The following is a 26,667-nucleotide window of genomic DNA, read 5'->3' on the forward strand; positions in this document are numbered from 1 at the left end:
TTTGAACAAGGAATTGAGTGTTTATTCCACTGTATGTTTTAAGAGATAGTGTTTATAAAGCTATATGTCTGAGTGAATTAATGTTCAGAATGTGGCCATAGTAAGGCCGCGGTATAATCTCGGAAACGGCACTTCACTTCTTCTTCTTTTAATGTATGAAAAATATAGATGAAATGGTCAACAAATACGTTCTAACGCCTATCGTATTTTTTGGCTAACATGTACTATTTCTAAAACAATACATTGAGAACAAAAATAAACAACATTGCAAAAGACGCGGAAGTTAAATCACACTATAATACATTAGTTCTGACGAAAGTCACTTTGTAAGGTTTGTTTTAGCTAACATGTTATTTTTATGCTAATTCTTTTCTCTACCTTCTATTTCTTCTGTCGTCCACCACCAGAATGCAAATTAGATTCAGTTTAAACAGACAAAGAATTTTACTTGTGATGTTGAAAGAGACAGCTATGTCAACTCACCGGATATGCACTTTCTTCATTCCTTCATTTATGAAATTTACTTTTATGGATTGAAAGCTTTATTTGAATTTATGGAAATGAAAGCTTTATTGCATTACTCAGAATATATGCATTCTTCAAGTGTAATGCATTTTTTTAGTATTTGTAGAATACTTTACACTGTTTTTTTGTGATCTTCACTGCTTTATCACTACTTTATTTTGATTTGATGTAGTATTATAATTTGAAACAGCTCCCTTTTGTAAGATCTTCTCTGGCAAGTTTGCAACAGCTTTCCGAATTGGTAATTTGCCAGTCACCGGGATTAAAGACCATTCGAAACATTTGCAATAGGTTTCCGAATTTGCAGTCCGCTAGTGCTGAAAATTGATTAATGCTGTAGTAGCATAATATATAAAGTAATGTGAAGTGACGAGAAGAATGATAAGGCTAAATTATGGGCGCTTCTGATGACAAAACTATGCATTGAAATCACGGTAGAATAAAAAAGTGTAAAGATTTGTTAAAGCGATGCAAAACGTGTCTGACCCATAGCACTAAAGAATATATAGTAGCTGACTCATTAACCTGGAAGAACGAGGTTTTAACAAGAGCATCTTGAGATCGATACCATCTTTTAAAAAATTAACAACTCTTTGTTCATGCCTCATTTCATTCATTTGCTACTAATTGGAAACAGTCTTTGTAAAATGTGCACAAAAGCAGATTCATATTCAAGTGCAATTACCAAGTTATGCTTTATCACTACGTCCTTGCATAAGCAGTGCATCCCGTAATGAAGCAATTGTTGTACTATCGTCAAACTATCAACAAGCCTGTTTGAGGAGAACTGGCCTGAGTCTCTTGACAGCTATTTGAAAGAAATCAAAACGGTGCACACATATAACGCTTTTCTTTTGTTTTTGTTTTAGTCCGTAGCTCGAACTCTGGAGGACAATTGCAAGACATTGTCCGCTATCGAATTCTTTTGAGGATGGACTTAAATGAAGGTTGTGTGGGAGCAATGTGATCTTTTTTCTTCATTCATTTCTTCCTTTTTTTCTTTTTCACCAGACAGCCTAGACCTGAATGCTGAGGTCTTTGGCCACGGGCCATCGAGCACGAGTCTCGAAGAAGAGTGTTATGTGATTCTCTCAGTGGCTTTCTTTAGGATCCGGTTAGGCAAAGGCGCAATGCTAAATCGGAATCACTCTCACATTCAGAGCTGAGATTAAGGAGTTTTATTTTTCATGTTTTATTTAGTTCTTCATCCTTTACATTTTGAAATAGGGCTATCGGGAATGCGGTGGTCTTGCCGTTTTCCACCCCATGCGGTTCGAAAATATTAACCATATCGACAGGCTCACACCTTTGTTCCATTTATATTTCTGAATTGCGCATTTTTTCGAAGCCTTTTAAAAGAAATTTTGACTAACATATCACTTTAATGTAAATAAATGCATGAATGCATGAGATGAAATGTATAAAGCCATATATCTTTACAGCTATTATATGCACCGTCTCTCTGCAAAATTTGCTATGCACATGCATGGGACTCAGATATTTTTAGTAAATATTCTGCTGTAGATCAACTACATAGAAATTCTGGACGTGACCGCTGGAGGTTTTAGTAAATCTGTTTTACTTTATGTGCTAACATACCTTGAGATCATGTAGTCCATATCATCAGGGGTAAGTATTAAAACAAAAGGCTTGAAGGATTTTTTTAAAATTTAGTGTACTAGAATTCTGTTCTGTTAAGCTTGCGATAGGTATTTCGATCACAAATGAGCATGTACAAGATTTTAAATATTTCAAATACCGGTGTTATAACTTTTCACTACGCGAATTTCGTGTCCGGGTGAACAGAATTATTGTCACTTTATTTCTAATAAATATTTGTTGCAAGCATTTGGCACAAGCCATCCTTTGAAAGCGTTCATAATTTCTTGAAAAATTAAGTCTTTTCTCTATTAAATAACTGCAAAATATTCTCATGTATTTAATAAGGATGTAGCAATATCACAGGATGCATGTTTTTCCATTATTGCTATTTTAAGTAGCTCATGTGCGATTTTAAGTTCTTTTCCTCAAACTTTTGACGCCTAATTTTCAGACTCATAGGCCTGTAATAATTGCTTAACTTAAAACTGTTTCAGTTGTTAAAATGAGAAAGAAATTCAAATTACAGTTTTTAATATCATTTTTAATTAAACATTTATGCAACACGTTCCATTCTTATACTTTAAATTACAATGCATACATAAACAATTTTATGCAAGGATCTTGAACATATGCGAGTTTTCATTAATGCGAGAAGCTAAGCAATCAGTTAACCATTATGATGTGTGACTACAGCTTTAAGAAGAAAAAAATGTCTTAGCATCTGAAATGCCAGTATGAAATACGAAATGTAAGATTCCACTGACCATATTGACCACTTCTTAATTGAAATCGACCCAAAAAATCTTTTAAAAATATGTATATACTAATAATCTGTAAATCAATAAAGCCAATTTTAGTTTATTTTAAGAATTGTATAATATTAATATTTAAATTAAAAGCTATCTAGGCTTCTTTGTACAGAAAACGTAATCGCATACAAACTGTCTTTATTCACATTAGCGTAAAGAATATGCATATTTGTATCATAATCCTAAAAAATCTTTTAGTGTTTTTTACCATGAAAATTTGCTGTGTTTTTCCCCAAAATAGCAAGTTTTTAAATTGTAAAAAAGAGTGTTTTTCCAGCATTTTTATAAGATGCCGATTTCATAAAAGTATATTTAAATTTGAATTTTAATATTATTAAAGCAATATTAAAATTTGTTCTATTATAAATTCCCAACAGACTTATGAATGAAGCAATCTTATATAAGAGACAGATGAATAAATATTAAATCGTTTACTCTTCTAAAGAGATCATTAGACAAAACAATCTTCTACAAAGAGCTTGTTGAGTTAAATCAAAGGAAAATCCTTCCTTATTTACCTTCGAAATCCTTCCTTCGAAATGAAATACTGAAGAGCTGCAGCGAAACCTAGGCTTACAGGTAAGAGTTCTTAGTGCTTCACAATAAATTGCCACATATTTTATTTTCGCATGCGTTTTATGTAACAAATGTTGAGTCACAAGACTTCAGATTGAAAGTAGAAAGTGGCTGATACTGCGCGTTGCGTGGTTATTCATTGAAAAACTTCGTGACTTATATTTTGCGTCACTTGACAGTCCAAATGCATATAATGGATCTATTAATTTCAGCTGTCTTACTGTAAGCATGAAACTTCTTCAGTGATAACTGAGCATGTCCATTGTTGAATATAAAGAATCTGTTGTAAGAAATGTCGATGTCAAACGAAATTTTATGTAATAACTGTACATTTAATTGAAGCCATAAGAGGACTTGCAGTTGTCTTAATATTCCGAATATGACCTATAAATTATAAAATGGAGAGTTGTTTTTAACAAGTGTTTGTTAATTTATATTGAACGTTAAAATTTAAAATTCGGCATTAGTAGTATACTGGGATGAAGTTTTAAAAAATCCCATTGATACTGAAATTATGATTAGGCCATTGGTTTGAAATGGAATATTTTAAGTCCTTAACTTAGTGATAACTTAACTTTTTTTTAATTAACAGGAATGTTATATATGATTTTATGACTTGCGTTTTATTATTATATTGTTATTATTATTGAATTATATTGTTATTGTTTCTAATATTACGTTAACATTCATCTGATTTGTCTGAAGTCTGTTTTTAAGTCTAAATTGGGATGTCTAAACTGAAATTGACTGTAAATTTGACCAAAATAAACTTCCCAATACATGATGAATGCTTAGGATAAATTCTTGTCATGAACTTTATCATTCAGTTTATTAACTTTGCCGCTGTTTAAGCGTAGTATTTGTTAATTAAAAGTAACAATGATATCTGTTCCAGCTCTTTCTCTTTTTGAGATTATAAGGAAAAAATAGACTAAGCATTGGTGAATGATGACAATTTAGTACAGGTTGTCTCACAATCAAATTAATTAGCGACTTTCCATGAATATTCAGTAGGCATTTGAGAGAAAAAGATAGACTGAACGTTGTTCAGGTATTGAGAATTTAGTGTAGTCTTTTCATTCTTTATGTGCGAAGTTTTACTGGATGGCAACAAAATTCAAAATTCATTTTTAAATTAAAAAAATTCATGGCACACCTTGTGAGGCTTTGCGATGTATTGAGTTAAAAATTCGGAAAGTTTTCAGATTTTATCCAAAGGAGCTTTATTTAACATTTTGTGCGTTACCTTTATTTATTAAATATAATGTTCTTCTCACTCAAACCATAAAATTCAATTCAACAGCAATATCACAAAATATTTAAAAGAGCATATCTTTAAAATTTCCGATACACAGTCTCGCGCGCCGCAGATAAAAATGTTTTTGTTTTTTTCCGTACACTGTCGCCATTGCTTGCTTTGAAATCTTTGAGTTTTTTAATCAGAAACTCATAAATGTTTTACAAAATGTGAAATAGGTAATAAAAAAAATTCTAAATTTGGGTTTCCAGGTGCCCATATTCAGATGGAGACGTTCGTTATTCAAAATTTGATAGCTCTAAAAAATAAAAAAACTTGAAAGATTTCGGTTTAAAATTATATATAGGCTTTCTAAAATTTTAATGCATTTATTTATTAACTGTGATTTTTCGCCCCAAGGGACAGTTGGCCCAGAAGGGCTGTTATTGCCAAAATGCCCAGAAGGGCATTTTGGCATTTTGTGTTGAAAACAATAAATGTCGATTCACTTTTCAAACTGTTGCCACCAAATATTAGAGATCTGTATTACATTTGAAGAAATTAAATAACGCAGAATTTGTATAAATGCATGTATATTTCTCGCATTGTAATAAAGCAGCCTAGAGACATCAAAATTTGAATAACGTAATCCTCCACCGAATACGGTCAACTGGAAGCCCGAATTTCAGTTTGTTTTTAAAGTTTATTAACTGGTAAATTATTTTTCTTTTGTGTTCATATTTCAATTTACTTACCAAGTATTTTCACTTTTGTATCATAGCATAGAAATTTCGCTTTATGTTTTCTGTAAAAACGGGACAGAAAAATTTAGCAAATGAAGAAATATTACCTTCACTGTTGTAAAACTGCTATTTAAAATTAAATGTTATGTGCGTTGCGAAAAACCTGTTACTACGCAATCTGTTTTTACGACAAGCTTATATTTACTTCTTGAGAGGTATTTTTCTTCATTTTAATTTATGTTGCTCATATACTGATTTTTAATATCAAAGTACTATCGAATAGTATACTTTAAGTAATTGCTTAAAATAATTATTGTTTAATTTAACTATATTTCACGCTTATTTATATTTGTGTATTATTTTGGTACTTTTTACAAATTATAATCAGCATAGCCTCAAATGTGTTATCTAAAATCATGTATAGCCTATTATTTCCATTTTTAATTTTGCAACAGGTTACATTACGTTGCTAGATCGCTTTTTAGTCATAAATCCGGCCTAGAAAATCACCAGTTTTGAGAGTTTTGACCATTCTACCCGCAAACGATTTGCAACTTATCTTTCAATTATAACAAAATAGAATAATAATAAAATGAGAGATCGAGAAGAAATATACATATTGTTAATAATATTATTAAACTTCATACCTTTAATATAAAACAACTCGAGATTAAACGGGTGATACTAGAGAAGATATCCACTGTTAATTCAAATTCATTGTTAATTCGAAAGCAATTAAAAAGTACAGGAAACAGAAACAGCCCATATTATAATTAATGGAAAAATGCTATTCACAATTTATTTGTATTTTTTCACAGCTGTTAACAATTTATTTCCAGTTCAACCTAGAGCATTTGCCTATTGGTTGTGAAAATGAAATCAGCATTCAAAACAAAAGAACATACTGCACATAACGGAAGAATAAACAGTATAAGAAATGAACTAACGTATAAATATTATAAAAGAACAAAATTTACAAAGAAACTCGAACAATGCCATTCAGTTTGAACTCACATAAAAAAGTTAGTTACAGTTTATTGTTTTACTGCACAATATTTATATATTCCAAATTAAATATATTTAAATCACATACTGTGGGTGGATAAAAATAACTGCCAAATACCATAACATCATCTGCTATTACTGCTAATATCCGATGCATTTTACATTTCTATTTTGTATTTTCCATAGAACGTTTTGTTTTACGCTAATGGCTTATGATAGTAATTTTTTCCGTCTTTTGACAATAAACAAGCCTGTAGTTAATAAATGATTCTTTTCCATATTATATGCATAAAACGAGATCAATTATGAGTGAGATTTTAATTTTATTTCTTTTATCCATTGCCTCAAAAACGAGTAGCAAGCAGTAGGCGCCGTCTGTCAAATAATGATATATTCCTTGAATCCTGTTATAGAAGTAATATTTTCCTTATCCTGTTACTGATGTAAGCTAAAACGTAATTTAAATTTTTAGGCGTCTAATTTACGAAGACTCAAAAGCTTACCTAGGCAGAAGAAAAAAGAAGCAGACACAACAAACCACTTCCATACCTGATTTTTCCCATAGACTACTTTCGTTTGACCAATGACCCCATGGAGGTAGGATGAAAAAGGCAAAACAGCTGGCGTAAATGTTTGGGTAGTAAAAGGGCGTTGTCATGAGAAGCTTGCTCTTAGTGTGATGTAAGATACGGTGAAAGATGGATTTTATTTGGATTTTTTCTCTGAAAAAGATTTTAAAAAGTGCTGGAGAGTATTTGAAATGAGATTGAAAAAGAATCTAAAATAGAGAAAATAGGAGATTTGCTTTGCAAGATCACAGTTTGAAATTATTTTCGTTCAATGCAAATTTATGGAACCAGACAAAATTTTATGTAGCCGTATTTGATTGGAAAAATTCGTTACTTCTTCTGCCCTGTGAAATTTGCAATTATCTGCATTATACCCTTTATTACAAAGACTGTAGAATTTGGTATCCTTTTGGAGCATAAATTAGTTCCAAACTTCTAACAGACTTAAAGTGAAGTCTGAAGTGAAGACTTAAAGTGAAGTCTTCTAACAGACTTAAAGTGAAGTGACCGCGTCTGAAGTAACTACAGAGTCTTGAAAAGGTTTAAACAACATTTTTATTAAATCAGAACGTTGAACATAAAAAGACTTCGTGCTAACAGAACCAACCATCACTTGTGGCACTGTAACTTAAGTAAACTTCAAATTTAAAACGTAGATTAATAATCAAAGACTATACATTTAAATTCAAATCTAAGCTGGCTCAAAAACTCTAACTGGCATATCAAATTCAAATTTCGGCAGCAATAACGCAAAGCCGAATAATTACAAACTTATCAGAACTGGCAGGTACTAAATAACATGACCTCAAAGGCAGAAATACGTTCTGTCTTACAATTCAAAATCCTCAGCTTAAATACTCTCTAACTTAATTTACATTCTGGTGGAGAAATGTAAAGGAGAAGTTATAGTAAAGACTGAAACTGTAAATAACGAATTAATATAAATAATAGTTATTACAGCGGATTCAATTTCAAGTTTGAAATATTTAACTGCGCGAAACCTTTTTCTAAACAATGGCAAGGAATTTGTAGTCGTTCATTGATGCCAATAGGACTCGTAAAACTTATGAAGGATTATTAATTAAGAACTCAAATCATGTAATGTTCCGCAATCAAAAACTATGCTTTACAGAAAAAAATTAACATGTTTAAAATTCCGAAATAATTTTTAAAAAAGTATTTTATAGAACTTATATGTAGATTTTATAGAACTTTTTCCATTTATGTATGTATACATACAGAGGAAGACGTATGCATACATTTTGTGTCCTAGATATTGCATTTTACAATTTTCTGCTTTGTTTGCTGCTTTTTTACTTTTCAGTTAGTTACAAAGACTGAAGACAGAGACTGTAGATTTTATTAAAGCTACGCCTTATACTGCAACTAAAATTTAATAAATAAAACACAAATTTTCAATCAAACCTTTACCTATCAACTTTGCGCTGACTACAGGGACCCAGTTCCTACGTTCTAACAGACACAAAATTCACTGAGATCTTCTGAGTGGGAGGCTATTGACATCGGGTTAAACAACTTGACTGGATGATTGCCATAACACTTTCCCTAAACTACAAATCCCCTTGTTATACACTGACTACCAATAAGTATTTGGACACCTGTGATAGAAAAGAAAATCTAACTTTATTCAAAATCAATAGTTGATAGAGCCTCCACGAGAGGTAATTACAGCGTGGACCATCCGGGGCATATTTTCCACAATTCTTTGTATGACAGCTAGTGGTATTTTCTTCCACTCGGCTTGGAGAAGACATAGAAGTTCATTCACCGATTTTGCACGGGTAGTGCACCCCTGAATTCGGCGATGCAACTCGTCCCACAGGTTCTCGATAGGGTTCAGGTCTGGACTCTGGGCAGGCCAGTCCATTTGATGAACTCTATTGGCACCATGCCAAGCCTTGGTTAACGTCGAAACATGACAATTGGCATTGTCGTCCTGAAAGTAACAGGGGTCCAACCCGTAAAACTGCCACAACGTAGGAAGCACATTGTCATCCAAAATAGTGCAGTAGGCATCGGAGTTGAGCTTACCATGAATGGGGACCAAGGGTCCCAGCCCATACCAGGAGAAACACCCCCAGACCATAATTCCACCTCCGTCGAACTTGACTGTTGGCACAATGCATTCTGGCAGGACACGTTCTCCAGGTAGACGCCATACCCAGACCCTGCCATCCGAACTGCAAAGGGTGAACCTTGATTCGTCACTCCAAAGAACCCGTTTCCACTGATCTACGGTCCAATTTCGATGTGCTTTGCACCACATTAACCGAGCAGCGCGGTTGGACTTTGTGATCAAAGGCTTATGAGCAGCAGCAGGACCATGAAAACCAAGCAGATGTGCTTCCTTACGGATGGTATTCATTGAAACAATACTCCCGGATGCCTGTTGAAACTCCTCGCGGATGAGGGCCATCGGCTGGGTGCGGTTCTTCCGAATTTCTCTGGACAGCACTCGTCGGTCTCTATCTCCCAGTTTCGTTGGTCTGCGACTCGGGGCACATTCCGACAATCACCGCTCACCTTCCACTTCTTAATCACATAGGCCACTGTCGATTTTGGGTACTTCAGATCGCTAGATATGTCCCTTAAGGATAGGCCACATTTGTGATACCCGATAATTATACCTTTCTCGAAATCAAAGAGCTCCGAACTGCGAGGCATCCTGCACGCGACTAAAGCCGATGCTGTTTCCTACACGATATATAACGGCGGAGTCCGTGACGTACCTTAGGACCGCAGATATCGTCATTTGCATAGGCGTCCAAATACTTATTGGTAGTCAGTGTATATATTCAATCTAGTTTCCATTATAATGATGGCTAAAGGAGGAAATAGAAATTACCGAAGAGAATTGACATAAATATTATGTATTAGCTAAAATAAATCTCATAGCTGTTTTTTGCTTACACAATTTCTGACCGAAATACATAAAAATGGTTTCTGAATTTCCCTATTATATGCATTAACTAAGTAATTCTTTTATTCTATCATTCTAGTTTCATATTGTTTTATTTTGTTAGACACAAAATACTAATAGTTCAGTTCTTAAAAATGAAAGCTAATTTTTGCAGCATATAGATTTTGGTAGGTTTTTTTATTTTTAGCATGTAACTATGGGCTAGTTTATCTTAGGTGACCGTTAGTTCCTAAAATCCTATGGAAAGTTGGTTACCCTTCCATGAAGGTATAAGTCCCCATAGGCAGATAGCCCTAGTTCACTTTGCCCTAATATTAACTAATCCAGTTTTCCTTGTATGTAAATATTTGAATTTTTACTTCCTAGTAAAATTTTTCCTTCCTATCGCGAAATATTTCGAGTATCAAATTTCAACAAAAATATCCATTTTGACCGCTATGGAATGCAATTTAATGATGTTTTTGAGTGACATCTGTACGTAAGGGCAAAATAAAGGACTCTTTTTCTCAAAAGGTATTTTAAAATGGGTTCAGAAGAGATTTCTTTCGTTACGTCTGTTTTTCTGACTGTTTCGTGACGTTCGTTTTTTATTCTTAAATGTTGGTAAATTGTGCATTTTTTTGCTTTAAAAATGATTGAATTAAGTTGTTCTGATGTTCTGGTTAAGGTTTTTATGCCTTTAGTTAATTTGCATGCAATAGTTATAGAATTAGCAACAATTTAAGAGTTTAAGTGTCAAGTTAAGCCTAATGAACCACCATTTGTTTACATTTGAAACGCTGTAGAATAGTGAATTAAGTCGGTTTCTGCATCTTTAGTGTCGTTTTGCCGAGTGGGACCAAAAGAAAACTTTCAATTTTATGCATCGAAAACGTCTTCTTGCCCGCTGGCCGAATTGCTTGTTTTTGAATAGAAACTCTAATTTTAATTGTAAAAATTGATTTTAATTGTTTTAACTGCAGTTGGTGTTTTATGTTTTTCAATTTTTAATGAAGATATTTTAAGTTTTTTTTTGCTTTGCCTCGAAGTGAGAACTGTGCTAATTGAATGAAAAATAGATCTTCAATTAAATTTGAGGAAGAAAGTTTAAATGAAGTGCAGCAAAAAATGTGTATAATTTAATAGGCCGTACAAGGAAGTCATGTGGTGTCCACATCAGATTTTTTCAGTAAGAGAGCCTAACCCGTCTCGTACTAGCACGAGAAAGAGCACTGAAAGAAACGTAATGCACCCAATAAGATATTTTTGCTTTATTTAACATTAATAAAATTATCTTTGTAAATCCATTTGGACAGAATGTATGTTCAGGAATTATCTGCTTTCCTGCATAAATTCCAAAATCCCATTCTCATTTTTCTACGTACCCCTCTGAGTGACCCTTTACCAACCACCACGGCTATCCGTGACCGAGAGGAACCCGCCCTCTAAAAGTAGGCTCTATTGTGCGTGTGTCCAAAGCATGAACGACACGCAGGGTGACAGAACACTTTCCAAGACTCGTCACCGCCAAAAAAGAATCAAAAAGAAAAAACTCATCACAATAGAAATAATAACCAGCAGAGGATACACCTTACTCCTTCGTGTGTTAACATCCTGCTTTAATAACAATACTAGAGCAGGGGATAACTCTTTTTTTTTTTTTTTTTTTTTTTTTTTTTTGCTGGCTTCTCTGTGGAAGCGACTGACCAATGTCTTTTTTCACCCTCGCTATCATCGTGTTTTCTTTTTTTTTTTTTATTGTTTTCGTTGAGTTACATTCGTCAGACGTTTTAGTACTTGTTCTGAGCCATGGTAATGACCTGGAGATAAAGCGTAAACCTTTTCGATAGTCGGTATATTTTAAAATTGTCTTTCAACGAGTGATGTTGTAGATTGTGGTCTTCAGCAAATATTTTGATGTAGCAAATCATTGTAGTATATTCCATTAAACTGAAGTCGCTGGTGTAGCGTTTTCAAAAGTAAGTAGACTCTAACCATTTATAGATGATTTAATTTTAAATTTATGAATATCATGTTAATACAGTTTATCCTCGAACGTGAGTTTGAAGCCTGTCGCCTCATTTCTGCGCCGAAGTGTTCGATAAATACAGAGTCGTTTCACATTTCGGTAGTTACGATTAGTTAAATTAAAATTACAGTTTTCACTTAATATATAAAACCATATCCTGCTAAAATAAAATCTGTAGATGCCTGGCATTTAAATTTATCCTCCATGCGTCCTCGCGCATAGCGGTTTCTCAAAGTGTTTGTTCCAAAGAGCAAAGCATAAAACCTTTAACTTATTTATCAAATTTATAGGTATGTTGATGATAAAAAAATCTTAGCGATTTAAAAGTACTGTACTGCTAAAGTTCAAAATTAAAGGACTTAGGTATTTTCTTCATGCGCCCTTACACATAGCCATCTTTTATTGAGTTTTTCTTAAGAATTTAAAATTATTTTTCAAATTTAATCAATCTGCTAGTAACAAATTGAGCGATTTAAATTTCCAAAGCATGAATGATAATAATTTAAATGAACACAACCTTTTAATAATTCGAGTCTTTTACTTTTTAATTTTACGCTTTTATTTAATTGGTGTAAATTTTAAAAATATTTAGTTTAGAATGTATCAAACTTATAAATTTATGATCAGTGCAGTTAATAAAATAGCAGCACCCAACTTTTACATTTTTTTTTTCTAATGGCGGACACTTGCCTATATCGGCATCGGCCACTTCTAAAGCCATAATTAACGGTCCCTCTATTATGGGGGCGCCCAACAGGTGGGCCACACTATTGCCTCCTATGAAGGGACAGGTAATTTTTACATCCATGCCTTCTTCGGGATTCGAGCCCTATCCCTTCGGTATCGCAGTCGCGCTTCCCTAACCACTCCTCTGCCTGGGCGGCGACTTTTACATCTTAAAAATTTCAATAAATAATGCGGCTTAAATTCGAAGTAATATGGTAAATAGGCTTCTTATGCTTCATAAAATTATTTAAAAGTATTTCTGAAATTTTAATTATGATTTTTTTATCCTTTTATTTTTGGTAAAATTTTTGACTAAGGATAGTTTTGCAGTTGATGCAGCCCAAGATTTATTTTTAAATAATCAAACTGTGGAGAACTTAGCGAATTACTTCGAGACAGCATTCTTCGGGAAAAAAGTGTTCTAACGCTTGAATATACCCCTCCCTGAACGCGTTATACTTTCTCTGTTTTGAGAAACTCCTACGTAATATCCGAAACAACGCTATATCGAGGAGTCTTGTAACAGAAGTGAACACTGTTTATAATCTGTTCTGATTGTTTTATCTAGCGATAAATATGCGTCAAATGGAGAAGAACGCTAACGTTCTTTGCAAATTGCAGCGTTTGCTTGGATTTCCTCCTTTTCACTAAATACAGCAATAAGGAACAAATTAGTGGTCTGTAACCTATAATTTTCCGTAATATCTATTGTCTATTCTTTAAACCTTAAACATATTTTTAAACCCTTAGAGGAAATATAAGAAAAAACAAATGCTTGTTGCACTTGTTTTCCCTAAGTGTTTCATGCTGTTGCCCATAGTAAGGGCTTTGTTCTGTGGTAGAACTTACTATCACGTAGAAATGGTGCACGCAAATTTTACGATAAAGTTCTCTGAATAGAATTGAATGTATTCATATGGCAGTGCTGATTATAGAATCTATTTCTATTCTTTTTTTACCACAGAAATGATTCTTTTTTTAATTAACTATTTTTTATTTGAGCTATAAATAAAATAATTTAAAGCAGCACATATGCTGCTAACAAGAAACATTTATTTTGCGGCCAAGTTACATAGTTTACGGCATTAAAAGTATTCTTTTATTTGTTAAACTATTAGTGCAAAAATATTCCAAAGGTTATGGAGTACTTCTGATTTTTGATTTGTTTTGTTTTATTTTTCTGATTACTTAAAATTATTATGCCCGTAATGTAATTTTAAAAAGTAAAATACCAATTATTGAAAATGCATTTCGTAGTCCGACTTCTGTATTATTATTATATTTTTTAAAGTAACACTTTTTTATTGTAACGCAAGCGCATCAAAATGGCTCAAAAAGAGTATGCTTTAGAGAGTTCGATGTTTGCTCGTGCCATCGAGGCTCGAATCATGGAGAAGGAATAGGCTTTTATAAAGGTTTTTTGGAGCATGGCGCATTTCAAGTAACGTCGAATTGAAAGCTCTGTTTAAGCGTTGCATGGTACAGCAGACATTTGAATTCTTCCTCCGAGATCTTCCATATTAAAATTGAGATATTATTGGGCAAACTCGTAATGTTACCTGCAAAGTGCCCAAAGAACTGGCCATTGATAGGCGCTGCCCTTTATTTCTTGGCAGCTATGAGTTTGTGAACCTGATTTGAATTAAGTTCAGAACAGGAGAATTAGAAAGAACAACAGCACATTATTGTATCGTATCATATACTGTACAATAATGTACTGTTGTTCTTTAATGGTTGCTTGTTGGGTTTTAATGAATGATAGATTAATAAAACGTTTAACAACAAAAGCTACGGCTATTCAACGAAGATTCGTATTGGCATACGGTATTACATACAGCTGAAGAGAACACATTAGAAATCTTTTCTCATCGTATCTGTTCCCCTTAGATTTACCCGAAGTATTTGGTTCATTAGACTTGCTGTTCGTAATCATTTGAATCTTTTCTTACCCGATGAATTCATTCATTATACTATCAGCTCAAATTCCGTTCGAAAGCAATAATTAGTTCTGTTATACTTATTTATGTGCTTTTATTATTTCTTTTCTGTTACTAGAAACACAATAGAAATGATTAGGAGATAGCCTAGCATGTGTTATTAGCCAGCTTCAAAATGATTGTATAAATATGATAGCGTAAATTGTGTTCTTGGATATTTTAATTCTTCAAGCTATCCCAGAATCACGACTATTACAATAACATGTTTTAATTATTTATACAAAATATGACACACATCATTTTACTGACGTGAAATCCTGGTTAAGATAACTTGTTGGAAAAGTAAGATTCTTTAATTGCTTTGTAATTAGTCATCACAAATAGCAATTTCCTGTTATGTGCATTTAGAACAACACGTGCGTTGTTGAAAATATAAAGACAATAATATGCAGTGTTTCGGCTTTTATTTTTTTGTTGTTTGTGGTGGCAACAGTTTCCCACTCATTGTATTCCAGACGTAGGATGTAAAACCGTGTTAGCGGGGCATTGTTCCCCGAATTTTGCTTTTATTTACGTTCTGTATGTTTCAGCTATATATTTTGCAGAAACGGTTTTCTGGTAATTTTTAAAAACGAAATATTTATGCAGAATGTTCCAGATATACTGCCAGAAACCATTTTATAACATTTATATTCTAGAAATTATTGCAAATTCCATGATTGTTAGGTTTATGAGATTATTTTTTAAGCAATAGCAATCGATTTCATGCATATTTGCATAAATGTATATATGTGATAAAACAACGGTACCTAGAGCCATCAAATTTTGAATAACGTAATCTTCTACCGAATATGGGCATCTGGAAGCCCGAATTTGGAATTTGTTTTATTATCGATTTCATATTTTGCCACACGTTAACGAATTTTTGATTAACAACCTCAATGATTTCAAAGCGAACAATGGTAATACTGTACGGGGGGGGGGGAATTATCTTCAGTGCGCGAGACTGTGTATCGGAAATTCTAAATATATGCTCATTTTAAAATTATTTTGCGATATTGTTGTTGAATTGAATTTTATGGCTTAAGTGCGAAGAACATGATATTTAATAAATAAAGGTAGCACAAAAAACGTTAAAAAAAAAACGCCGCTGTGGGCGTAATGTAAAGTCTGAAAACTTTCAGATTTTATTTTGTTTCATTGTTTGTTCGTTACTCGTATATATTTGAAAATTCTTGAATGTTGCAAGCTTTAAAAATATTTTAAAGCATTTTGAACGTGTTTTAAGGTAGGATACACCATAATATTCAGTAGGCGGAAAGTAAATCTGAGTCATTTTCGATTTTCGATATTTTCAGCTTTCGGTGGTTTTATCAGAAAGTAAATCTCGTCTTAGTATGTTTCAGAACTGTACCAAGCTACATCTTGTTTACTACTAGGTTTATAAGGGTCATATTTTCGATTTTAAAAGACCCTACGCTTGTTTCTGCATTTCCTTTTTGAACGTAAAATGGTGTAAACAGAAAATTATCAAAATATTAAAAAACTTATTGCTGCTTAAATGAAACTTGAAAAAATGTTTTACATAAAGGCGACTGGAACTGTACACTATTTCAAAATTTAAATAATACCTTAAATTTTATTTTCGGAAGAGTTGGACATATTTTATTTATTTATTTAATTATGCTCAGTGACTTTACCGCTCGGCCGCTGGTGGGCCGGACGCATTTTATGATGCTGCAAACTTATTTTACTTATTATGCATTAGTTATTCAGAACATGTCTATTTTCAAAATATTGTTGTGTGTAATTTTAAATGATTAACTATAAAATTAAATTATAAAATATTTTTAAATGGTTAAATCTGTTAAACTGATGGGCAGCGCATTTTTGTCATATGGAAGGTAAATCAAAGTTCTTCGGCTTTATCGATTGGCAACAGTTTCTTTTCGTGTTTCGGATCATTTGAGTCTAACAAAGGTCACTAAGTGAAAATATTGACACCTTTTGAGATGTTAATAAAAAAATAAATAAAAGACAGCATATAATTTAGTTAACAAGTGCTGTATAATTTAGTTCTCAAACAGGCACAACAATCAAATATACTGTAAAAATATATGCTTTATTTTTTTTCGGGGGGGGGAATTTTAGTTGCTGTTTATTTATGTAAATTTTCCAGAATAAAAGGAAAAACATTAACCATGTTAAGTTTATTATATGTGTCTCGCGTGACGCAGTCTGATATGCAATATCATATTATAAATTTTTTTATCATTCCGTAATAATGTTTTGTAATTCCATTTAGTAGTCTCTGTTTTTCAGAAAAAAAAAATCTTCCATTTTTGATACCTAGAACAATATGCCGTAAATTATGAATAACCTTACTACTTTTCCCATTATAATCTAACTAAAGCACATCAGACATTTTACGTATCAGGAAGTAAAGCGAGAAAGAACAAAGACATGACACAAATCACTGCTTCTGCCTATTCTCGTTCCATTAATCTCACACCCAGTGTGGAGGTAGTTCGCGCCAACGCCGAGGAAGGAAGTAACTTTTTAAAACTTCGGTTTCTTGTCTGCAAATGAAAGCAGTTTCTTTAGGCAAAAAGAATTTCGTGAAAGGAAAGGTAAGCACTCAAACAAATTGGCCATTACTTTATCGCTGTTTGTTAAGGGAGAACACACACACACACACACACAAAAAAAAAAAAAAAAAAAAAAATGCACCTGTATGTTTGCATAATACTCCGGAAACAGTGGCGTGCTGTGGTTTTTATCGAAGATGACCAGGTATGAGGATCAGCCTCTCTAAGAGGATTGCGCACGGGACAGTGTTGGTGGCTGTCTTAAAGAAGTTAAATTCAGTTCTAGAGCTTAAGTTTACAGAAATAATATTTTAAGAAGTGGTTATCTTAAGGAGGTGGTCGTCATGACAGGACTTTTGTATTTTGTATATGAAGACTAATGAGTACAGTGATGGTTAATAGGATGTGATCAATTTATGAAAACTCGATAAAGAGTGGGGGGCCAGAATGATTTTACGATAATAAATAAGTAATTTTTTAAAATCTGATGAATGTCAGAAAAAATCAAATTTTCACCATTGTTCGTGTGTGTGTTAAAAATATATCAGCCGCCCCCCCCCAAAAAAAAGGTGAAAAAATAAGATAGACAAACGATTGAGACTGTATTGAGACACGGCCAGCATAACATGACATCATAGAGGTTGCTTGCGCATGCTCCGTAATGTGTTCTTGTGTCAGACTGGCTTTTCGTAGCATTTCTCTTTCTGTAATATAAACTTGAAATTACTGCATCAATATATTTTGTTTCGCATTATTTCACGTACCATAAGAACACTTTCATGAAGACCAACCATATGTAGCTCTAAAGTTTAGATTAAATTCGCTTATAAGAAGCGAAAGAAATGCCTCCTACCGCCAGAAGTTATAGTCTGTTACTTTAAAATAGGAACTTCTAAGTTTTTTCCCGCCGCTGATTTGACTTGCAACCGCGGAAACAACAGCTACAGAAAAAAGATCGACTCGCTTAATTCCTCTTCCCCATTTCCCTTCCGTTTAGCGTGTTTCGCTTTGTGAAAAGTATGCTTTATGAATTATAACTTGAACTACGTTCTCAAATCGCGTGTAGAAAATAAATGCTGTGCAGTGATGACGACACGAGTCACAATCGCAAATGGGGGATTTGGCAACGGCCTTGAAGTACCAGTTTTAATGTAACAGACTATAACAGTATATTTAGGACAGTTAACAGGTGAAAGCCGGGTAATCATTCCTCGCATAGAGCCAGCGAGACACAAGCACCTCTCATTTCTGGGAAAGAGATTACACTTGAATGGCGCGCTATTTCGAAAGAAACAAAATGGTTAAAAACATACTTCAAAGTAATAATACATAAAATGCTAGTGAATTAGTCGAGTCCTCTAGTTCACTGATTGCATGCCACTAGGGGTAAAGTTATTTAAACTTCCAATTTAAGAGGACAGATCACAGTATTTGACATTCGTCACGTTAACGGAATCTTTGCTACGTTTTTGCTAGGTTGTTGTACGGTTATGCTAAGCTACGTTGTATTTATCATCTACTCGTACATTCCTTGGAAAGTGATGTCCCCGTATGAAATTAACTAGAACTAATGCCGATGACCAATGACCTAGATGTTCATCGGTGTGTTTCGGTTTAATTTTCATGGAACTCTTAAGTGACGCCCGTACAAGTGTGCCAGCAACTTTAGACAAGTCGAGAACCTCCATAAATGTGTTCCTCCATGAAAGTTTCCGCACCTTTATAAAGATCAGTTTGTAATCTGAAAAAAAAAAAAAAAAAAAAAAAAAAAAAGCTTTTATAAAAGGTATGGGCTTATTTATACTCTGGCACCACCTTAAAAGTAGAATTGTGTTTTGCTTTGATAATTAGACTAACAAACTAAAAACCTTACTTGCCTCGTAGTGTTCCATCATAAAGGTGCCTGAACCTTTATGGAGGTTGCTTTTACAAGTTAGAAACTGATTTTCATAAAAGAGCGGGCACATTTATTCCTGGATATCTTATGGAGGTTTCTGTCTTTTCGAACAGCAGTCAGTTTGCATAAAAGTTCTGACATTTTTATGAAGCTCATCATTGTGAACCGGTTTCGTATTTAGAGGAATCTTCGAAATTTTCAGATTGTTACGTTACGTAATGTTACGATGCATTATTATGCTTCAAATCATCCATGCGATTTCGCAAGTTTTGCCATTGCGTGAAAAAAGGATCTTCAATTAATCTTCCACAATTAATTAAAGGCTTTACATTTCGCGATATTTAACGGTCTAGGGAACCACTTCTTTTAGTGTTATTATTTAGCAAAAAGTAAGACATTCGATTGATCTTTTTTTTTTTTTTTTTTTTTCGTGTTTAACAATCTATAACTTTTTAAGAAGCTGTATTGGTCGTCTTAAAGTAGTAAGATACAGTGCAAACTTTAAGTTCATAGACATACTGGCCGCTTTCAGAAATGGTCAGAAAGTGGTCGTCACGGCAGTATTTTTGGATTTTGTATATGAAATGGTTAAAATGCTGAATTAATGAATAAATTTATGAAATTATGGTTAAAAGGATGAATTTATGAAAACTTGATAAAAGGGAGACTCGGAATAATTTTACCATAATAAATAAATTAAAGGTCTTACATTTCACGATGCTTAACGATCCATAGAATCACTTTTTAATAGTGTTACCATTTAGCAAAGGGTAAGACATTCGAATGATAGTTTCGTGTTTAACAATCTGTGGACTCATTTCTTGATATGTTATCGTACATTATGACGCTGATGACTTTCAATTCATAATCCACCATGAGCAACCACCTTCACAATCACCAATAAATTTATTTGAATTATTGTTTAATTGTATATCAATAATTTGTTTTTTCTCACACAAGTAATCATCAACTCGCAGATAAATAAGATGGCCATTAAGGAACATTCTTAGGGCACTTGGAAATGCTCCTTTGTGAGTTTATTTACTAAAGTTTTCCTACTATTTGATAATTACTTAAGTTCAGTTTTAGAACATTAAGCACAGCAAGCTTTCAGTGAGGAACGTTTGCATTTTTAAGCACAAATTAAGTACGCGAAATATTAAAAGTTTTACACTATAATAAGCTTTGTGTTAATTTTTGTGATTTTCCCCACAATTAAACAAATGTATGCCTTTAGAACATGTTTAAGTTTCAGTTAGGGGTAATTTCCAACATTGCTTCGTAGAACTCTGGGGTTCCATACAACTAATTCTAGGGGTTTCCCAAGTTCAAATTACAGTTTGAAGGAAGTTTTGAATGCTACATACAAAGCAAAATTAAATATTTAAAATGATTAATTAAATAATATATTTTATTGTTATTGTTACCTAAACTGAGTAAATTATACAGAAATAAGGATTTTTCCTCTCATTTTTCTCATAGAGTGTTCGTGGTATTCAGGTGTATACAATGCTTTTTAAATATTTTCTAAAAATGTAGCGTCGCAAAAAATCTATAATGAAATTTCTTTAAAATATGAATTAAAATGCAAAGAACTCTCTTTCGAAAACCACCTGTCGTAAAAAATCATTTCTAAAACTGACTAAACTATTTCTGAGAATATTAATGAGCATTATCTCTCTAAACTGATAGCTTCCACAGACTACCAAAATTATTTAGAACAATGAATAGTCGCCTTAGGGACAGTCCTTTCTAATATGAACTCGATGAGTTTTTCTGAATTAAATTGTAAAGAAATATTGATTTTCTTTCCATTTTTCACCCAAAACGTACGCAACAATGATATACAGTGAACCATTCTAGGACGACTAGCCACAATTCAAATGATTTCACTTTTCTGTGAAAGTTATCTTCTCAGAAATGAGGAAAGGCGATGAACAAAAGCGATGTTTATTTGCGTTTCCACCAGGAAAGGCTGCTATATTTTAAATGCTTTTTTTTTAAATATTTGCTTTCCTGAAGCTGTCGTGATTCCACAGAAAGGAATTATAATTTTATGAGTTCTCCTGCGACAATGTTTGAATGCCTCTGAGTTATGAGAAAGATTATAAGGAACTAACATCTTCCCTCGTACGTGCTGTCGAGGTGTAAAGGGTAATACGTACAACTAGCAGTTGAAAGATCCGAAGTTCGAATCCTGAAGAGTTCATAGGTTTCTAATGTTACTATTTCGAAATGCCTAAAGTCTCTATAATGTGTATGAGATGCATTTTTGGATTCAGTTTTTTTTTTTTTTTTTTTTTTTTTTTTTTTTATCAAACCCACTGAACTCTATTTTTCCAAATATCCATGATGAGATACATTCCCATGCATTTATTGCAAGATATAATATGGGTTAAAACTATAATGAGAATTTAATATGGTTTCTGCTTTTTTCGTATGCCAGTCATGATATTCTACAACCATTTATGACAACAAAACGAACTCTTAAGCTACTAATATTAGAACGTTTTAGAAATACATCTTAGTGCGTTCTTCATCTAAGTCTTTCCTCATAAAATATTTAAATAGCTGTAAAAGAACGCTCTCTTACCTGAAAATGAGTCACTGAAATATTTCGTGGTCTGATGCAGCCATAAATGGGGCGTTTTGAATGTTACCTTAGTATATCATCGCAGCCATTAAATTTGATAAACTTGCGACAGCCCTTCGATGCCTTAAGCGGTATGAAAAGCATTGTACATTTTACCGTCATTGATGCTTTACCGTTATATAACCAAACAGCGAAAGATAAACATCAAAAATCAAAAGCGTTGAAAGATTCAGTTTAATTCAGATTTGCGTAAAGATTATCAGTAAACTTCATTTCTGGATTGAGTCAAGAACTTTTCAGTTTATGAACTCAGTTTTCTGAACAGGATGCATATTTGAATCCAGTAAATTAGAACTGTGTTTGAAATTTAAACAGATCGGAAATGAGGATAAGATTTTTCAAACCCATTTGATGAGATAAAACAACTGCCAAGGCATTTTAAACAATTTGCAAATACTTAGTTCAAAATTTTGTCTCAAATAAGTTGAAACTTATTTAAATATCATTTCTGAAACAATGGGTCAACTCAACTGATTTTTCAAAACTGCGCGCACTTAAATTTTATCATTCATTTATACTATATTTAAAAATCTTGTTATGGGCTCGAATTTTATCATCTCTTTATATATTTAAATATTTTAGAATGTACTTCGATTTTTTAATTCCCTGAAGCTTAGTAGTATTCAATCATGTATTATTAGCCTGATTTATTGCGTAACTTATATGTAATAATTGCATTCTCTCGTGTTTGCTTTCCTTGTGTAAATGGTAGCATGCCCAACTAGCAACTAGACGATTTGCGGTTAAGTCCGAAGAAGAGACAATTGATTTCTCATACTTCCTGGCCCAAAATGTTTCTTAAATGGCGCCCGAACTAAAAATATATTAAACGATGATTCTTCGCCAACTGCATCTGATTGACTGGGTCTCGTGCCTTTCTTCTTTCCCCCTTGATAAGACATTATAGCATTCCCTTGGGTGTGCTGTCGTGTTGTAAATGGTAACACATCCAGCTAGCAAATGGAAAATCAGTGGCTCGAATTACAATGAGGGTATTGTTCTTTTTTGAAATTTTTTTGTTGTAAAATTTTTCTTTTTATTTTGGTTTTCATTTTTTGTCAATATAGTAAGTTAGATTAGATTAGGTTATTTGAAAATGTCAAAGCTACCAGAGATATCTGCCTAAGAGGAGGGATAGATTCGTGGAGTACTTTCTGAAGGAAACTTGACGTTAAAAGGGGGAAAAATTGCGAAAACCAATCATGTAGCCAGCCCGTTTGCCTGAGTTTGCCCACAGCCCAGGTCGAACTACTAGCATTCGGCTTTCTTAGCCACTCGGACACTGTTGGGCCATATCAGTGGAGATAACTTAATGTGCTAAAAGCATTGTACTTACTTATTTATTTATTTATTACGTGCTACACAGCAGGGGAGGGATGTCCCATAGAGGACTTTATACAATACACTTATTCTCAATAAATATAATTAACTTTTATACTACTACTATTACTAAAAAAGACATTTCAAATAGCATATGTAAAACAGCACTTCTGATATAAAAATTTTATTTTCCAAGGGCATTGCTTTCAGTTAGCGTATATTATAACACTCTTCTTTGAATAGGTAATAGAATCACCTTTTGTGATAAGAAAAATTCACAGTCTATTGTCATTTTGTTCCATTATGTTACCATACCATTAATCAGTTACTCCGCATGGCCAATTGAGAATTTTGAAATCTGTTGCAATTCTCCTATCATTATATCTTAAATTTGTATATTCAGTTACAGCAAGGCATTGTTTATCGCTGTAAGTAACTTAGAGATTTAAAAAGATCTATTTTATTTATTTTATTTTTCTTTCACATTATACTGGTAAATCTGGAATAAAAAAGAACTATTTAAAACAATATGCTTCATAAACTTTTACACAAATATTGACTATAGTGTTACACAAATATTAAATATAGCCTTATATAAAGTATTTGACTGATTTTTAGGAACACTAACATCAAAACCGTAAAGGTAAAAAAAAAAAAAAAAAAAACTTCTTACATTGTGTTTTGTGTTTGCCGGTTATGAAATATCTGTTTGCTTTATTATTCGTATGTATCCTGTTCTAAAAATTCTCCAAACATTTAATCATGACTTTTGTGTTGCATTGGTCCAGATTATTGTCGTGTTAATGACCTTTAAATGATTCTATGAGTTTATTATGAAACTTACGAATTTACACTTCTTGTAACTGTTAAAAAAACAAAAAGAGCGAACTATTTTTAGCTTCACCTCACGAATGTTAATATAATTTCTACAGGCATTGTACGTAATTGGCATTTCTTACACTAAAACGTAAAATGTTGATTTATAATGAAGTTCAAAGCTTTAAAATCGAGTAAACTTGAAGCATTCGACCCGTATCCGTTAGTGTTAAGCAATCGGTTGCGGTTCAGTAACATTTAAGTAGTCGATAAAATCAACAGATGTTCCTGACCCAAAATATCTCCAAATAAAGAAGAGACTGAAGCAATTCTGGTGCAGTATTTTCCGTTTAAAACTCTGCTCGATATAGTATGGTTTCGGATATCATGCGGATATTAAAATCACGTGTATGTGACGCTATTTGGGACATTTATATTTATGTGTATTCTAATATTATTCGAATGCTCTTTGAATTATTTATAAATAAGGCGAAAGCGTATAACATTAATAATGATGTATCTTCTAGTCAGCTGTAGATTATACCGTAAAAACATTCGTCGATATCGGATATTAAATAGATGATAAAATCGTACGTATTTAATGAGGTCTCGGACTTTACTGTTTATACCGCTATTTTCTTCTGATATCATTCGGATGCTCCTTAAATACTTTTTTCTCTTGAATATTTCTTATATAATCCTGAAATGACGCTAATGTAATTTCTCTTCTTATTTGCTGCGGACTATCCACCTGCACTCTCAGAATTTTAAAAGGAATGTCGATCTGCATAACATCAGATCTATTTACAATAAAAAGTTTAACTTCTAATTTATTTTTAAAAATCGGTTCAATTAATGATACTTCACTAATAGTTACTTTCTAAAAATGCCTGCGAATTACTGCCCTTACTTGTAGTCAACTTACAGTTTAACAAACTTTACTTCACCACTACTGATGAGTTAGGTGGTCCACCAGCTGTCGAGCGGTAAAGTCGCTGAATACTGGTAGTTCTGTCCGGGGTTCGAATCTCAGCGTACGGCTAACTGCATAGGCATTTACGCGGTTTTCCCACGTGTAACATATATACGAACCAGCTTTTCTTAGAAAATCCCCCACAAAGACATCCCTTCTCTCAGGCAGATAGTCATGGAATGCTTTTCCAAAATTAACTAAACTAAACCAAAGCAAAACTTAATGAGTCTGAATTAAAGCGAGAATTAACAAAACTAAAGCGTCGATTATATCGTCAAGGACAGGTAATAATTAGGCCACCTGCTCTTTAAATATTCAAATATAAATATAAAACTCTTAATATCAAAGCGCTTAATGCAACGATGTAATTACCACAAAATTTAGCGTCTGGCGTACGCACATGTTTTCCTTTATGGAAGACTATTGTAACTATGCTATTTTTTTATAAGTAATCGATACTTCTTTTGTTTTGTAAATTCTGCTTTTAGTTATAACCTCCCTTCCAGAAGTTTGTTGCATTTTAGTGTATGATTGCATGAACTGATTGTTGTCAGGAAAATAACTTGTAGACATTTAGAAAGTAGCTTTTAGCAAAATACTGTTAGTTGAACATATATTTAAGAATAATTTACGTAGGAGAGTTACAAATGTAGGTGACTGAACAAAGACTTTATACAGCCTACGAACGATACTTAACTTTTTCTCACACAGATTGATGTAGCAGCGAACAGCAAGGCAGCTTTTTGCACCATTTTTAAGGTATGAGTTGCAGTTACATGTTATCTTGCGTGTTCTTTAATTGTCATAATTGTCTGGTCTGAGCTAATATATGTAATGTGATCCAAAGAGAAGACAGGATAGTATTTAAATTAATCTTTATTGTTAGTAAATCTTAAATTAATTGTCATTTAATTTTTCAGAGAAATATAAATAAAAGTCGTTTTCAAAAATCATTTATAGAAGTTACGTATGTATGTCACATGTGTATTATGTAAATAAATGCATATTTAAATAGTGTTGAAAGATGCGAAATTACGATAAATAATGACGGTTGAAGTTTAATCCAACAGGTCATTTTCAAATAACTTAAATTTTTACGTAAATGTTTGTCGAACGTAGCTGTCCTTAACTTTTTGAAGCATTCAGAATAATTTAACTAAGTAGATATTTGCTTCACGGAGGCTGTATACAAAGTTTGATTTTATAATTACTCAAGCCTCCTCTTAAAATATATTTTCGTAAAATCGTGTACCTTACTTTGAAAAACTATTAGTGTTTATATTTCTCCGTTATTTGAAATTGCAAGTAATGTTTAAATTCGACATTAAAGGGAAGAAAGTATTTAGCTATCCTTTCAGATGCTTTATATACTGTGCAATGACTTTTAGATCCCGCTGAGTAAGCTAAAAATTTTATAATTAATTTTATTTCATCATTCACTTTGGTACAGTGAATGAAACTTAAATTGCAATACCTCGAACTGTGCCTGAATTATTATAATAAGTCTGAGAGTATGAGAGTAATATGCAGTTTTTATTTAAGGTATACTACTGTTAACGTTAGAATAACTTTGTGCAGTCTGAGTATAATAATATCATTTTCCGTCTCTTAATTTGGCTTTCTTTGAAACTTTTGAAATTTTCCTTCTCTACAGGTTGGTAAATGTCGTAGCTTCTATTTTTTTCCTCTCGAAATGGGATCAATCTATCTTAAGCCTCTCATCAATACCTTCACTCGAATAT

At 32.8% G+C, this 26,667-nt stretch overlaps 1 protein-coding gene across 2 annotated transcripts in view; it reads left to right on the plus strand.

Annotated features, from left to right (window-relative positions):
- LOC118203984 (protein singed-like) overlaps positions 1-26,667 on the plus strand; it is a 139,210-nt gene that overhangs the window by 21,496 nt on the left and 91,047 nt on the right. Inside the window, exon 1 of one of the 2 annotated variants that reach the window (XM_085810750.1) lies at positions 11,831-11,965. The exons of the other annotated variant lie outside the window; for it this stretch is intronic. The gene's annotated coding sequence lies outside the window, so the exon portion shown is untranslated. Of the gene's footprint in view, positions 1-11,830; positions 11,966-26,667 lie in introns of those variants that run through there. 2 annotated transcript variants of the gene reach the window in all.

This window comes from Stegodyphus dumicola, chromosome 2, assembly GCF_044657685.1.
Source record: "Stegodyphus dumicola isolate Sdum_Otavi_A_Nest chromosome 2, ASM4465768v1".
Taxonomy (NCBI): domain Eukaryota; kingdom Metazoa; phylum Arthropoda; class Arachnida; order Araneae; family Eresidae; genus Stegodyphus; species Stegodyphus dumicola.